The sequence below is a fragment of the Bos indicus genome, chromosome 14 (assembly GCF_029378745.1).
Source record: "Bos indicus isolate NIAB-ARS_2022 breed Sahiwal x Tharparkar chromosome 14, NIAB-ARS_B.indTharparkar_mat_pri_1.0, whole genome shotgun sequence".
NCBI classification, from domain to species: Eukaryota; Metazoa; Chordata; class Mammalia; order Artiodactyla; family Bovidae; genus Bos; species Bos indicus.
Window position 1 is genome coordinate 19,521,745 of NC_091773.1, and position 14,007 is coordinate 19,535,751.

The following is a 14,007-nucleotide window of genomic DNA, read 5'->3' on the forward strand; positions in this document are numbered from 1 at the left end:
ACAATGCTAGTTTGTGAGGGAAGAGTCCACCGTGCACTCACTGCTACTCCAGAAGCTGGTTCTTATCTGACTCTGCAACTCACATCCTCGCCAAACAAAGACCCTCTGGACAGCCAGCATGTGCCAGGCTCTTCAGCCATTATTTGTGAGTTATAAGAGTATTTGGAAACTCTCTGAGTTCACAGACTTAAGTGTGACTTGTTCTTTTTTCCTTAAAAGACACCTTGACTTGTGTGAACACAAGAAATGAGCCAAATGCAAAATTACTGGGTCAGACGCAGGAGTGCTTGACGTAGAGAGGCCTTGAGGGGTGAAGAGTCAGTAACAGTGGCACGAACATGCTCATCCCCGTGCCCCGAACAGTGCCCCAGCCTCGAGAGGTTTCTTGTGTGCTAAGAACAGCGGGACTGCGGCGGTCCCAGGCCTGGGCAGGGCCCTCAGCTCCTCCCCAGGGCAAGGCCTGGCCCAAGCACACACACGAGCACAGGCGCGGGACTGCTGGAGCCTGCGGCAAAGTGCTGGGGTGGAAGGGCCTGGCCAGGTGGTCGGGGAAGGCTTCTTCCAGGGCTGGTCTTGAAGCCTGTCCTGCACAGGGTTGACAGGAACACACTTAAGAGCAGGGCGCAAGGCACACTCAAAAACTGGGACAGCAACATGGGAGTTTTCCCATGTTTGAGAAGTTGAGAGAAGGCCGGAAAATACTATGCAAGAACAAAGATAGAGGGAAAGTGGTCATAAGGGGAAAGACTACTTACTATTCGGGTATTCCCATGCATTATTCTTAATTTAAAATCAGTTATGTTTATGGAAACAGGGATGGAGGTAGAGATGTCACCCTGGTTGGCAGCTCTGGGGGCGGTGTGGAGCCGCAGCGAGCAGCCTGTGTGGGGTGGAGGGTTTGGGTCCAGGGCCAGGTGGGTCAGTCACTGGCCCAGGACAGCCAGCATGCCCACCTCCTACCACTGGGGAGTAAGGGGGATGCTGTTGTAGAAACACGGCCGCTGGCACGGGAGGTAGTTGTTTTAACAGAGAATGTTCGGAGCCCCAGCCAGGACGCCCAGGACACCCAGTGACACCATGCCCCAGGCTGCAGGTGACTTTCATGCATGCTGAGCACTGATGCTGGGATCCCAAGCCTTGCATGGGAGGTAAACTGCTGCTTTCAGATGTGGTCCACTTGGATAAACGTTGATAAACGCTGAAACAGCACAGAGAAGATGTCTCCAGGGAGGAAGGGTTAAAGAGCCTGTCAGTCTGCCATTCAAAACTCTCCAAGAGTCTGGCAAGAGAATGCCACTTATCTCAGCTCAAGGTTCCACCCAAGCCTAAAAGACTGACCTTCACCAAGTAAACCCCTCCCCCCCTCTCATGGCTGTCAGCATGTGGTGCCTGGCTGTGGGGGAGGGGCTCCTCTACCGCTGGAGACCTGCCCGGCTGCTCGGAGCTCCGCTCTGACCCTCACAATCCAGGTAACTCCAATCTGTTTAGCCCCTGGTGAAGAGCCTGCCCCTACTCTGCACCTAAGCATCTCAGTTTCCTTCACCCACCAGGCAAATCCAATTTGCTACCAGACAAAGCTGATTGACAGGAAGGTGGCATTCTCTGGTCAGGTATCAGCTCTCCTGAGTGGTAAGAGGTGTGAGCCCCTTTGTAAAAGGCCGATCTCCTGCGTGAAGGGCCCATAGGACAGTGACTGAGGCAGTGGAAAGGGCTCAGAAACAACGCCGTCCTCCCTGAAGCCAGCTCAGGAGGTGCCTCAGGTGCCGACCACACCACCCGGGTCTGTTGTAAGGAAAGCGCCTCTCTGCTTGAGCAGTCGAAATCAATGACAAACCCTCGGCCGCCGCTCGCCTGGTCCCAGAGCCCTTGGCTGCAGTGCCTTGACTTTCTTGCATTCATGAGCCAGGAGGGTGAGGCTGGAGGAAGGGAGTAAAACTGCTGCGCTGCACAGCACCTGCCCAGCAACAAAATAACAGATAAGAGGTGCAGGGTTCAACCTCAGCCGTATCACCATGGAAGTATAAAGTCCACCATGGAGTTAATGTTTGTCTTTAAGAATGCTTCTTTCTTTCCTTCTCTTATGGGCTGAATGTCTCATCATCTCATCATGCTAACTAAAGAACATTTAAAAAATTCTGAATGTGCATGTACTGTTAATCTGTGAAAGCAACAAAACAAGCATAAGGAAGAAGAAAAACAAAACTGTTGATTCACAGAGGGGGTTTCAGAGAGCCTATAATTTAATTTCTGAAGCTTCAAATGCCCCTTCCCAACTTTTCAAAAATATTTATTTTTCCCTCCTTTCGTTCACTGGCTCTGCATCACAGACACAGAAGCAGAGTGGGAGAGAACCAGTGAGCGTGTGTGCACACGTGTGTCTGCGGATGCTTGTGTTCCAAGGGAGAAGCAGATGAAGTGACATGTGGATGTTTACATGAGTCGTGGAAGCAGTTCTGAGCACTTCACTAAGAATTCCCGGAATCAGAGTCAGGTCCGGCTGCTCTATTCTAGGTCAGAGTCAACCGAAGCAGTCTCTGATCAACAACGGTCCTTCTCGCCACGTTATGATCCCTTACTAAACCCAATCTAAGAAATAAACAGAAGAAATTCCAGGATAAAGTGAGAAAAAAAGCAGGAAAGACAGAAAGGGGAGGAGAGGTTGGGAGGGGAATTTGGACCCAGCCCGGGGCGGGGGCGGGTGGGGGTGCGGTGTGAGGTGGGGGGGCAGGGTTGGAGGGGGTGCGTAGCACGAGGGGCAGGGCCTTTCCCAGCTCCAAGCCGCAAGCAGACGGGAAACCAGATACAGCAGGACACTGTGTCCTCCTGAAAAACAAGCAGACCGCGCTCCTAAAGTAAACAGTTAATCCTGCTGTTTATCTTTTCAACATGAGATGTTAGCAGGATGATCTCTACTGCACGGAAATGTGGTTTTATTCATCAGAAAAATCATATTTTCTCTTTGCTAAAATAAAAGTGTGACATGGAAACTTTCTAATATCAGTGAATAGGAAAGAATAACAACCTTTTTTTTCCCCTGCTAAACGTAACTAAAGCATGGCAAAAGTCCCGAGAAAGGCCTTTTCCACACTTTCACTTCCTCTTTATTTTCGGAAAATACTGCATTGGTGAAATTAACCAAACAATAAATCCTGCTGCAAGCTTGGTCTGAAGGAGGACACAAGTAACCAGGACATAACTGGAGTCCTGGACTTGGACCGCAGTCACCGCCCCTGGAGATGAGACTAGACTGGGCCGAGGCATGTCGGAAGAGGACATCTCACAGCCACAGAAGTCCGCCTCCAGAACAAGTTTTCAAAGAGACACAGCTCCTCTTACACATTTTGAAGTGAAATTCCCATGGACAGAGGTGTCAGTTCTGCCCCTTCCCCCAGTGGCACACTGTCCCAGGCCGACAACAGTCAGACATCACACCAGACACTCGTGGCTGCCACGCACCTGGGCTCACGTCTCACCCATCCCGATGGTATCTGTGTGCCGTGTGCCTGGTGCTGTGAAGTTCACCACTGTGGACGTCCTGCACCCACCTCCACAAGGACCTCCCAGGGTCCTCCACAGGGACGCCTTGGCTGTCTTTTATCACCCACCTCCCTTCCCTCCCCTCCATCCCCAACATTTACAAACTGCTGATCTGTCCTCGGTTTCTAAGATTTGGCCACTTTGAAATGTTATAAAAATGGAGTCATCTACTATAGGATCTTTGGATTGAACCTTTCGCCTCAGCACAATGCCCTGAAAACAATCAGGCTGATATGCTTTGTATTTTTATAACAGCTTTACTGAGACCTAATTTACATGCCATAAAATTCACCCAAATAAAAATATTGTGGCAAAACACACATAAAACATACAATTCCACCATTCTAAAGTGTACAATTTAGTGGCATTACGTACATACACGTGTTCTCCAACCACCAGCACTGTCTAGTCCCTGAACATTAGTCCAAAAGCCCCAAGCTGTCACAGGGCCTCCCTGCTCTCCCCTCCCCCAAACACACTGATCTACTTCCTCTCTATGGATCTGTCTGCTCTGAACATTTCACAGGAATGAAATCACGGAAGCTGTGGCCTTCTGAGACTGGCTTATTTCACACAGCATAACATTTTCAAGTCGCATCCAAGCTATATTAATAGGAAGTGCCAGTACTGAACTCCTGTTTATTGCTGAATAGTATTCCATTATATGCATATGTAACATTTTATTTATCCATCCACCACTGTTGGCCATTTGCGTTGTTTCCACATTCTTGCATTTACAAGTAATACTGCTATGAATGTCAGTGTACAAGTTACATAGATATATGTTTTCAATTCTTTTGGGTTTATACCGAGGAGTACCTTTGCTGGATCATATGGTAATGCGAAGTTTAGATTCTTGAGGAACTGCCAGACTGTTTTCCAAAGTGGCTGCACCATTTTACCAGCCATTATGAGGGCTCCAGTTTCTCCACATCTTTGTTCAGTTCAGTTCAGTTGCTCAGTCATGTCCGACTCTTTGTGACTACATGGATTGCAGTACACCAGGCTTCCCTGTCCGTCACCAACTCCCAGAGCTTGCTCAAACTCGTGTCCATCGAGTCAGTAATGCCATCCAGCCATCTCATCCTCTGTTGTCCCCTTCTCCTCCTGCCTTCAATCTTTCCCAGCATCAGGGTCTTTCCCGATGAGTCAGTTCTTTGCATCAGGTGGTCAAAGTATTGGAGCTTGAGCTTCAGCATCAGTCCTTCCAATGAATATTCGGGATTGATTTCCTTTAGGATTGACTGGTTTGATCTCCTTGCAGTTCAAGGGACTCTCAAGAGTCTTCTCCAACACCACAGTTCAAAACCATCAATTCTTTGGCGCTCAGCTTTCTTTATAGTCCAGCTCTCACATCCATATATGACCACTGGAAAAACCAGAGCTTTAACTAGACATACCTTTGTTGGCAAAGTAATGTCTCTGCTTTTTAATATACTGTCTAGATTGGTCATAGCTTTTCTTCCAAGGAGCAAGTGTCTTTTAATTTCATGGCTGCAGTCACCATCTGCAGTGATTTTGGAGCCCCCCAAAATAAAGTTTGTTACTGTTTCCATTGTTTCCCCATCTATTTGCCATAAAGTGATGGGACCAGATGCCATGATCTTCATTTTTTGAATACTGAGCTTGAAGCCAACTTTTTCACTCTCCTCTTTCACTTTCATCAAGAGGCTCTTCAGTTTCTCTTCACTTTCTGCCATAAGGGTGGTGTTATCTGCATATCTGAGGTTATTGATATTTCTCCCGGCAATCTTGATTCCAGCTTGTGCGTCATCCAGCCTGGCATTTCTCATGATGTACTCTAAGAGTGCCTTTTCTAAATCCAGCTTGAATATCTGGAAGTTCATGGTTCACATACTGTTGAAGCCTGGCTTGAAGAATTTTAAGCATTACTTTGCTAGCATGTGAGATGAGTGCAATTGTGCGGTAGTTTGAACATTCTTTAGCATTGCCTTTCTTTGGGATTAGAATGAAAACTGACCATTTCCAGTCCTGTGGCCACTGCTGAGTTTTCCAAATTTGCTGGCATATTCAGTGCAGCGCTTTCACAGCATCATCTTTTAGGATTTAAAATAGCTCAAATGGTATTTCATCACTTCCACTAGCTTTTTGTCCATAGTGATACTTCCTAAAGCCCATTTGACTTTGCATTCCAGGATGTCTGGCTCTAGGTGAGTGATCACACCATCATGATTATCTGGGTCATGAAGATCTTTTTTGTGTAGTTCTTCTGTGTATTCTTGCCACCTCTTCTTAATATCTTCTGCTTCTCTTAGGTCCATACCATTTCGGTCCTTTATCCACATCCTTGTAGACACATATTATTGGCTGTCTATTTTATTACAGCCACCCCAGTGGGTGGGAGGTTATATATCACACTGTGGCTTTGATTTGCATTTCCCTGATGGCTAATGATGATATCATGCGATTCTTGGCCAACTTCTTTGGTGAAGTGTCTAATCAAATCCTCTGTTTTTCATTTGGGTTATCTTTTTTTTATAATGATGCAACTTTTTGCATTAGCTTTTATATTTATTTGGTTACAAATCCCCTACCAGATACGTGATTTGCAAAAAGTTTCTCCAGTTCTCTAGGTTGTCTGTTACTTTCCTGAATGTCCTGTGAAGCAAAGAAATTTCTGTGTTTATGAAGTCCCCTTTATTTATTTATTTTTGGGGTGTGTATATACTTTTGGTGTCATATGTAAGGAACAACTGCCCAGTATATATGGTTATGAAGACATATTCCTATTTTTTCTTTTGAGTATGATAGTTTTAGTTCTTATATTTAGGCCCATGATCTATTTTGAAATAATTCCTATTTATGATTTGAGGCAGGGGTCAACTTGACTCTTTTGCATGTGCATATCCATTTCTCTCAGGGCTACTTGTGGGAATTACTATTCTTTCCCAGTTAAAATGTCAGCTCCCCTGTCAAAAAATCAGTTGAACACAGATGAAGTGAAAGTCGCTCAGTTGTGTCCAACTTTTTGTGACCCCATGGACTATATGGTCCATGGAATTCTCCAGGCCAGAATACTGGAGTGGGTAGCCTTTCCCTTCTCCAGGAGATCTTCCCAACCCAGGGATTGAACCCAGGTCTCCTGCATTGCAGGTGGATTCTTTACCAGCTAAGCCACCAGAGAAGCTCAGATCACAGATGAAAGGTATTTATAATTTTAAAAGAACATATATATCATGCCAGTGATATCTTTTCAAAAATGAAGTATATGAGTGTAGGTCTTCAAAGAAATAGTCTGAACCCACCAAAGGAGAGGATTTAATTAGATTTTTTGCCTATCATTAGCACAGAGATGTATAAATGCATCTATCCTTCCCAGGATATACAGACTAAAGTTGTTGCTGTTGTTTATTTAGGTCCAGGGAAACGTGAGCACAGGTAACTGACCAGGATCTCATTTAATCCAGTTCTATGACTTTATCATCAGAGGACTCCCAGTGTCCTGTGTCTTGTGGCCCAGACTTGAGGTTCTTCCTGTGTGTTCCCTCTTTGTGTAACACAGCCACAGCCCCACCATTTCTTGGTCACTCTGTTCCAAAATCTGCAAGTGACCTTTATTTCCTTTTCCATATCCAGTTGCTGCAGTCAATCCATTTGCCCCATGTTTATCTTTTTTAACATCATCCTTCCTTCTCATTCCTGTTTTGCTTCTTGCTTTGCATGTTACGTGGACTAGGGATATGTCTCCTAACTGATCTCCTAACCTGGTCCTTCCCTCTCACCACTCCTGTAGGTTGCTCTAAAACACTCTTTCCTAAGGGACAGTTAGTCATATCACTGAACTAGTTATGGAAGTTCCAGGGCATGCTCATGACTCCTGCAGGTCTCCTGATTGATGCATGTGTGAGTCTAAGACCAAGTTACTGCAGCCTCACCCCCAACTGAGTCTTGGCTCCCATTCAGTTCAGTTCGGTTCAGTTCAGTTGCTCAGTCATGTCTGACTCTTTGCAACCCCATGAATCGCAGCATGCCAGGCCTCCCTGTCCATCACCAACTCCTGGAGTTCACTCAAACTCATGTGCATCAAGTCGGTGATGCCATCCAGCCATCTCATCCTTTGTTGTCCCCTTCTCCTCCTGCCCCTAATCCCTCCCAGCATCAGGGTCTTTTCCAATGAGTCAACTCTTCGCATGAAGTGGCCCAAGTATTGGAGTTTCAGCTTCAGCATCAGTCCTTCCAATGAACATCCAGGACTGATCTCCTTTAGGATGGACTGGTTGGATTTCCTTGAAGTCCAAGGGACTCTCAAGAGTCTTCCAATACCATAGTTCAAAAGCATCAATTCTTTGGCGCTCAGCTTTCTTTACGTTCCAACTCTCACATCCATATGACGACTGGAAAAACCATAGCCTTGACTAGACGGACCTTTGTTGGCAACATATCAATAATATCTCTGCTTTTGAATATGCTATCTAGGTTGGTCATAACTTTCCTTCCAAGGAGTAAGTGTCTTTTAATTTCATGGCTGCAATCACCATCTGCAGTGATTTTGGAGCCCCCCAAAATAAAGTCTGACACTGTTTCCACTGGGCTCCCATTAGTTCCTCTACACAAACTTCATGTTCCCACCACCATACCTGTCTAAAGATGCTCATTTTTCAAAGACAAACTCATTCCACTTCTTTCTCAATGTTTCTCATTCTATAGTGTAAACAATTTTCTTTTTTCCTTTCTTTAGTATTTTATTTATTTATTTGGTGGCACCAGGTCTTAGGTGTGGCATGCAGGATATTTAGTTATGGCATGCGTGTCACAGTTTATTGACCAGGGATTGAACCCAGGACCCCTGTATTGAGAGCATGGAGTCCTAGCCACTGGACAACCATGTAAGTTCCCAATTCTTCCTTTTTCTTTGTATGCAAAATGATTTATTTTTTGCCTTTTAGCTTTTATCACATTCTACTCAAAAACCTGAGTAGATCTTTTCTCTCTTCTTTTTGACTGCACATTCTTGGGGATGGGAACATACTTTGTATTCTCCACGTGCCCATCGCAGCCCTTAGCTGTGTATTACAGATGATCAATATGTGCTTGATGTACCAAGCTGAATTAACTGACAGGCATTTATTCTGGCTTTGTAGGGACAGAAGGTGTAAGAAGAAGTTTCAATACTTGTGGACGAGAATCAGTGTTAAAATGCCTTATACAGCTAGTTCACAAGCTGAGACTTTTTCACTGCTACAACGGGTAGGAGTATTAGTGGCCTAGTGAAGTTCTAAATCAGAGTAAGACAGATGAAGGGAAGAAGGGATCTTAGTTAAGAAAGTTTTTACTCAAAATGTGCCAAATCCACTGAGCAGCCCTGGGGGCTGTGGTCTTGTTTTCCCTCATTCATCCCCCAGTCACTCTCAAACGAGGGTCATTTGGTATTCCCACCTTTCCATGGCCTCTCACTGCTGAACCTGAAAGGCCGGGGGCCTGTGCCTGAGTGCAAAGAAGGAAGAAGACATTGAGTGCTTCTGTATTGCCGAGGGAGGTCACACATTCCATGATGCTCCCTGGATCACCACGTGGCTTGGCGGCCAAACCCAGAGTCCTCACTGCCTCTCTCGCTCAGAGTTCTCTGTGAAGCCTGAAGCCCTGACACACTAAGGCCGCACTGAATGCGACAGCTCCGACCTTCCCGAGCATCGTGGGGGCACTGGTTACATGCAGTCTTGGGAGAGAAGAGTCCTGAATATCCTCAGGGTCTGTGGTTCCAGGAAGGGCGCCAGTTGAGAGCAACCAGGCTGCGCTGGACCTCGTGACGCAGCAGGAGCAGGGTGACTCATCCCAGACGACCGGCTTCTGAGTCAGGGTTTCACACTAGAAGCTGACTAACCGGCCTGGAAACCGGTCCTGTCCAACAAGCAGCGTGTAAATCACCGGTGTTTGTGAAGCAGAGGTACATGTTCTACCTGCTCTGACCTTACCAAACAAAACACAAACCACCTCAGCAAGAGGCATGCATGCAAGGCTGTCTTCTTTTTTAAACATCAATATTGAGTTTGTAAGTTCTTCTGTAATCCTAAGAACACCTGTTCTAGGGACACTATCACTAAGCAATAGTAAATTGTTTTAGGGAGTTTGATAATGACATAATTTCAACTTCAAAGAATAAACCATACTCAGTTTATCATACTCAAGAGAGCAGATGAGGGATCACTTTCAGAAGACGACTCGACTGCAGAGAGAAGGAAGGTCCTCAGGTATGAATCCACGTCAGGGCAGGACAGTGGCCACACCCGGCCTCCAGCCCCAGCTCTCCCAGCTGGTCGCCCACCCCCAGCCCTGTGAGCAGCCCCTGTCCCGCTCTGTCGCCACAGGCCAGCTCTGTGTGTGGACCAGCACGGTGAGTCCCTGTAAGAGCAATGCTCTCCTCCCAGCAGGAGCCCTGCAGCCCTCTCTTCTGTCGTCTTCGAGAAACTACAGGTCTCACAGTTTCGAATTTTCTAAAACTTCTAAATACAGTACAAAGCATTCCCTCCTCTCCCTCCCCGCCCCCAACCCTGAATCACTAGTGTCCTAGTGAAGTTGTAAATAGAACAAGATAAATGAAGGAAGGACAGATCTTAGCTAAGAAAGTTTTTACTCAAAATCAGTTGAGTAGCCCTGGCGGCACTGTCGTCTTGTTTCTCTCACTTACTGCCCAGTCACTCTCAAATGAGGGTCATCCCTATAAACAAGGACCTTCTCCTGTGAAAATCACTACTGACGACCACAGAAGTGAGGAAAGGAACACTGTCTGCCCTCACATGCTCCGTGTTTCCCCACTCTGTCCGTCCCACACTCTGCAGCAGGAGACAACGCGGAGCTGCGTGCTGCTGTCGGATCCTAGTCCTCCTTGACTTTCATGACCTTGACATTCTCCAAGGACGCAGTTTTGTGGTACACAAACTCTCACTTTAGATTTCTCTGATATGTTCTCACGATGAGATCAGCTCATGTATTGCTGCTGTGTGCTAACAGTGGGCATGCTATTTCAGTAATGACCATTTGCGACGATGATCAGTTTTATTACTTAATTGAGGTGATGTCTATCAGGCTTCTCAACTCTAAGTTACTTTTTCCTTCTGAAATTTAAAAAAAAAAAAAAACTGTGTGGCAAATACTGTCAGGCTATGTAACTATCCTAGTCCTTGTCGAATTTTTGAATCATTAATTTTTAAAAACTGTGGATTCATGAATTCTCAGACAATGGATTGTACCCCAAACTATCATTGTGATGCTCAACTTATCCCAGAATCAGCTGGTTGTGGGCTTTTTTCAAGCTGGCTCCTGTGTCCTCCAGATATGTTTCCATCATTCTTTAAGAACATTCCTTCTTTTCCACATAAAATGTTCAAGATGCATATCCTATTTTCTCCCACCCCACCCTGGAATCACCCATTTCACCAAGAAGCCCTGGTTTCTTTCAGATATTTAAAAGCTAATACCCAGGTGCTAAATGTGCTCAGTGCTCCTGGAGTGTCACAGGCCCAGGACCTCACAGAAGACACACACCCTCCCACATACCAGCACACGTCCACCTCTGTTTACTCACCCGTGTGCCCATCACGAAAACTGTAAGTTTACTCATCACACAGTTCATTTTAGTTCTCTCTTTCTACATCTGTAACTCACAGGTACCTCAAACTCAACACATCTACAACAAAACCCACCCCTTTCCTTCTTCTTTCCACATCTGTTAGCGCTTCAATTTCCTATCTCCCTTATGGTACCCACCATTCATCTTGTGGCCCAAACCACTGAATCCTTCTCGGTTCCTCCCTTTACTCCACTCCCCACATCCAACACTTCATGCAGTCCTGCCTTTTCCTTGTCTTCAGGGTGCACCACCTCTTTATCCACCATTCCCCGTGCTTCTCACATGGCATTTATGATACATCCTCTTCTGACAAAACCTCCCAGAAGCTTTGAGTTGCACAGAGCATAGAGTCAACAGTCCAGCCACAGCTTCCTGACCTTCTTATGACAGACCCCTGTCCACCCTGCCCCCGGGACACTCTCTCCAAATGCCTCATGGCTTCTCACCTTTGGGATTTTTTTTTCCCAATGGCAGATAATTGCTTTACAATATTGTATTAGTTTCTGCCATACGTCAACACAAGTCAGCCATAGGTAGACGTATGTCCCCTCCCTCTTGAAGCTCCCTCCCACCTTCCACCCTAACCTACCCCTCTAGGTGGTCACAGAGCACTGAGTTTGAGCACCCTGTGTCATACAGCAAATCCCCACTGGCTACCTATCTTACTATGGTAGGGTGTGTGTTTCCTTCCACTCTTTCACTCAGATACTATGTAATCCACAAGGCTCGCCTCGATTCTTATGTGAAAGCAGCAACCACTGGGTCATCCAGGTTTATTTGAAGTCAGAACCAACATTACTTTCTCATACAGTATGTGTTTGCCTGCTGCCAGTGTTCCCCAATCTAATGTTGGTTCCATTAGCGCACAGACTTTGCCTTTTTTGGTCTTATTTATTGCTGTATCCCTAACACCCAGAACAACGAGTGACGGAGGTGGCACAAAGGTGCGTGCTATATGAATGTCTCCACTGGTCTTCTTCAGTATATTATGCAGCAGCTCAATATTATATCGTGAGGTTTGTCAGTGTTAAATAATCTTCCTTATACTGAATACTGGGATTGCTTCTATTTTTCCATTATTATAGGCATTGCTACCATTAAGAATAGTGTGCACTCTTGTGATTTTTTTATGTTTCTTATGAATTAAATTTCTAAGAATTTTAGGGTCAAAGAGTGTATCTTCATTGCTCTATGTACTGCTTTCCAAAACCATGGGTAATGGTTAAAAATTCCCAAGAGCAACGACTGTCTATAAAAGTCCTTTGTTTTCCTAAATAATATATAATTAAAAAAATTAAATTATACAGAGTTATGTGACAAAGATTCCCTCCCATTCTTGTCCTCTGTCCCCTAGTAATCATATGCCCTTCACAGATTATCACTGTTGCTTTTTACGTGTCTTTCCAGAGTTTCTGTTTATAAATTTCCAAGGAGCACAGCACATTTTAAAGACTGCCCTGCTCCTTGCTTTCTGTATTTAACCAATACATCGATGTTTGGGTATCAGATCACAGAGTGCTTCCTCATTCTTTTTATACAACAGCATAGACAGACAGCTGTGTAGTAAGTACCCCACTGGGTGTGATTTAGTTTAACCCTCTAATGCTGACCATTTACGCTGTTGAAGAGCACAGTTCTGTGCATCTGCAGGTAAGTTCCACGAGGAGTCTGGTGGGGAGGACGAGCTGTCACTCTGGGGGAGAGGGGCTGGGGGTGCATGTTTAAGCGCGGGTTTTCGGCTTGTCCTGTGTGGACCCAGCACTTCCTTCTCCAGTGCAGGCTGAGATAAGCCAGATCCAGCTTCTTTCTTCCCAGATGGCTTATCTGTTGTCCTCACACCACTTATCGAATGGCTAATCTTTCCCCATTGTTTTGAAATACGCATATTATTTATGAAATTCCTATATATATTTGGGATCTTCTCTCTTGTTCCATTGGTTTATCTATTACACTAAGGGGGAAAACTCTGCCTTCCATTAAATTCTAACAGCTAGATATGACCCAGCTCATGGTGTTTCCCTCTGTCCTGGGCACGGCACCTGGTTCTCAGGGCTTCGCCTCTCTCCTCCACTGCAAGTTCACGTGCAGGCGGGCTTCTCTAGTCTAGTCTCTCACGGGCACCTCCATCTCAAGGACGTACTGGACCTCTCAACTTCCACTCAGTGCCTCCCGGGTCACTTCCCCTCAGTAACTTGAGCTGCCCTCAAGCCAACAGCACACAGTCATCCCTGACCCCTCCTTCCATCACCCCACATCCAGCCACTGGCACCTTTAACAGAGTGCGAGTCTCTCTCCTTTCCTCCAGTTAAGCACAGCAAGCTCACCCAGATCACCCGCCTCCCATCTGGACTCCCGAGACAGCCTCGGCCCTCTCCTTGGGTTCCTGCTCCTCCACATTCCATGTGATCCAGCACAGCAGGAGCATTCTTGTCGAGGCACAGATCAGAGCAGCCCAGGCCTGAGCCCCTGGGGCCTCTCAGCACACAGGAGGAAGCTGCCTGCCTCCCCTGGCCCCTGTGTGTCAGGCCTGGGGTCGTGGCGCCCCAGTCAAGCCAGTTCCCTGCTTCCTGAAACACAAAGTTCATCCTTCTTTGCAAGCGATGGTCTTTCTAGAAAGTGCGTCTCCTGGAGCTTTCCAGGCTGGATCCACCTTTGCATTCAGGTCTTTCTTCAAAGGGCTCTTGCCAGCCTTCCGTCTCAGTCACTCCAGGTAACCCTAACACCCGACCCAAGCTCCTCCATACACACCATGGTATCACTTCCCATAAGAAGAGCAAACAGTTTTGAGCCCTCAATTACGAGGAGGAGGGAGGCAACCTCAGCCTTCATTCAGATTTACCCTCTTGCCAGGAGGTGGCCGAGGAGGCCAGCAGTGGCGGCTA

General features: G+C 46.3%; 1 protein-coding gene across 11 annotated transcripts in view; it reads right to left on the minus strand.

The window, feature by feature from the left end:
* The window catches only part of SPIDR (scaffold protein involved in DNA repair), a 277,621-nt gene that overhangs the window by 47,710 nt on the left and 215,904 nt on the right, over window positions 1–14,007 (minus strand). The gene's annotated exons all lie outside the window — the stretch shown is intronic.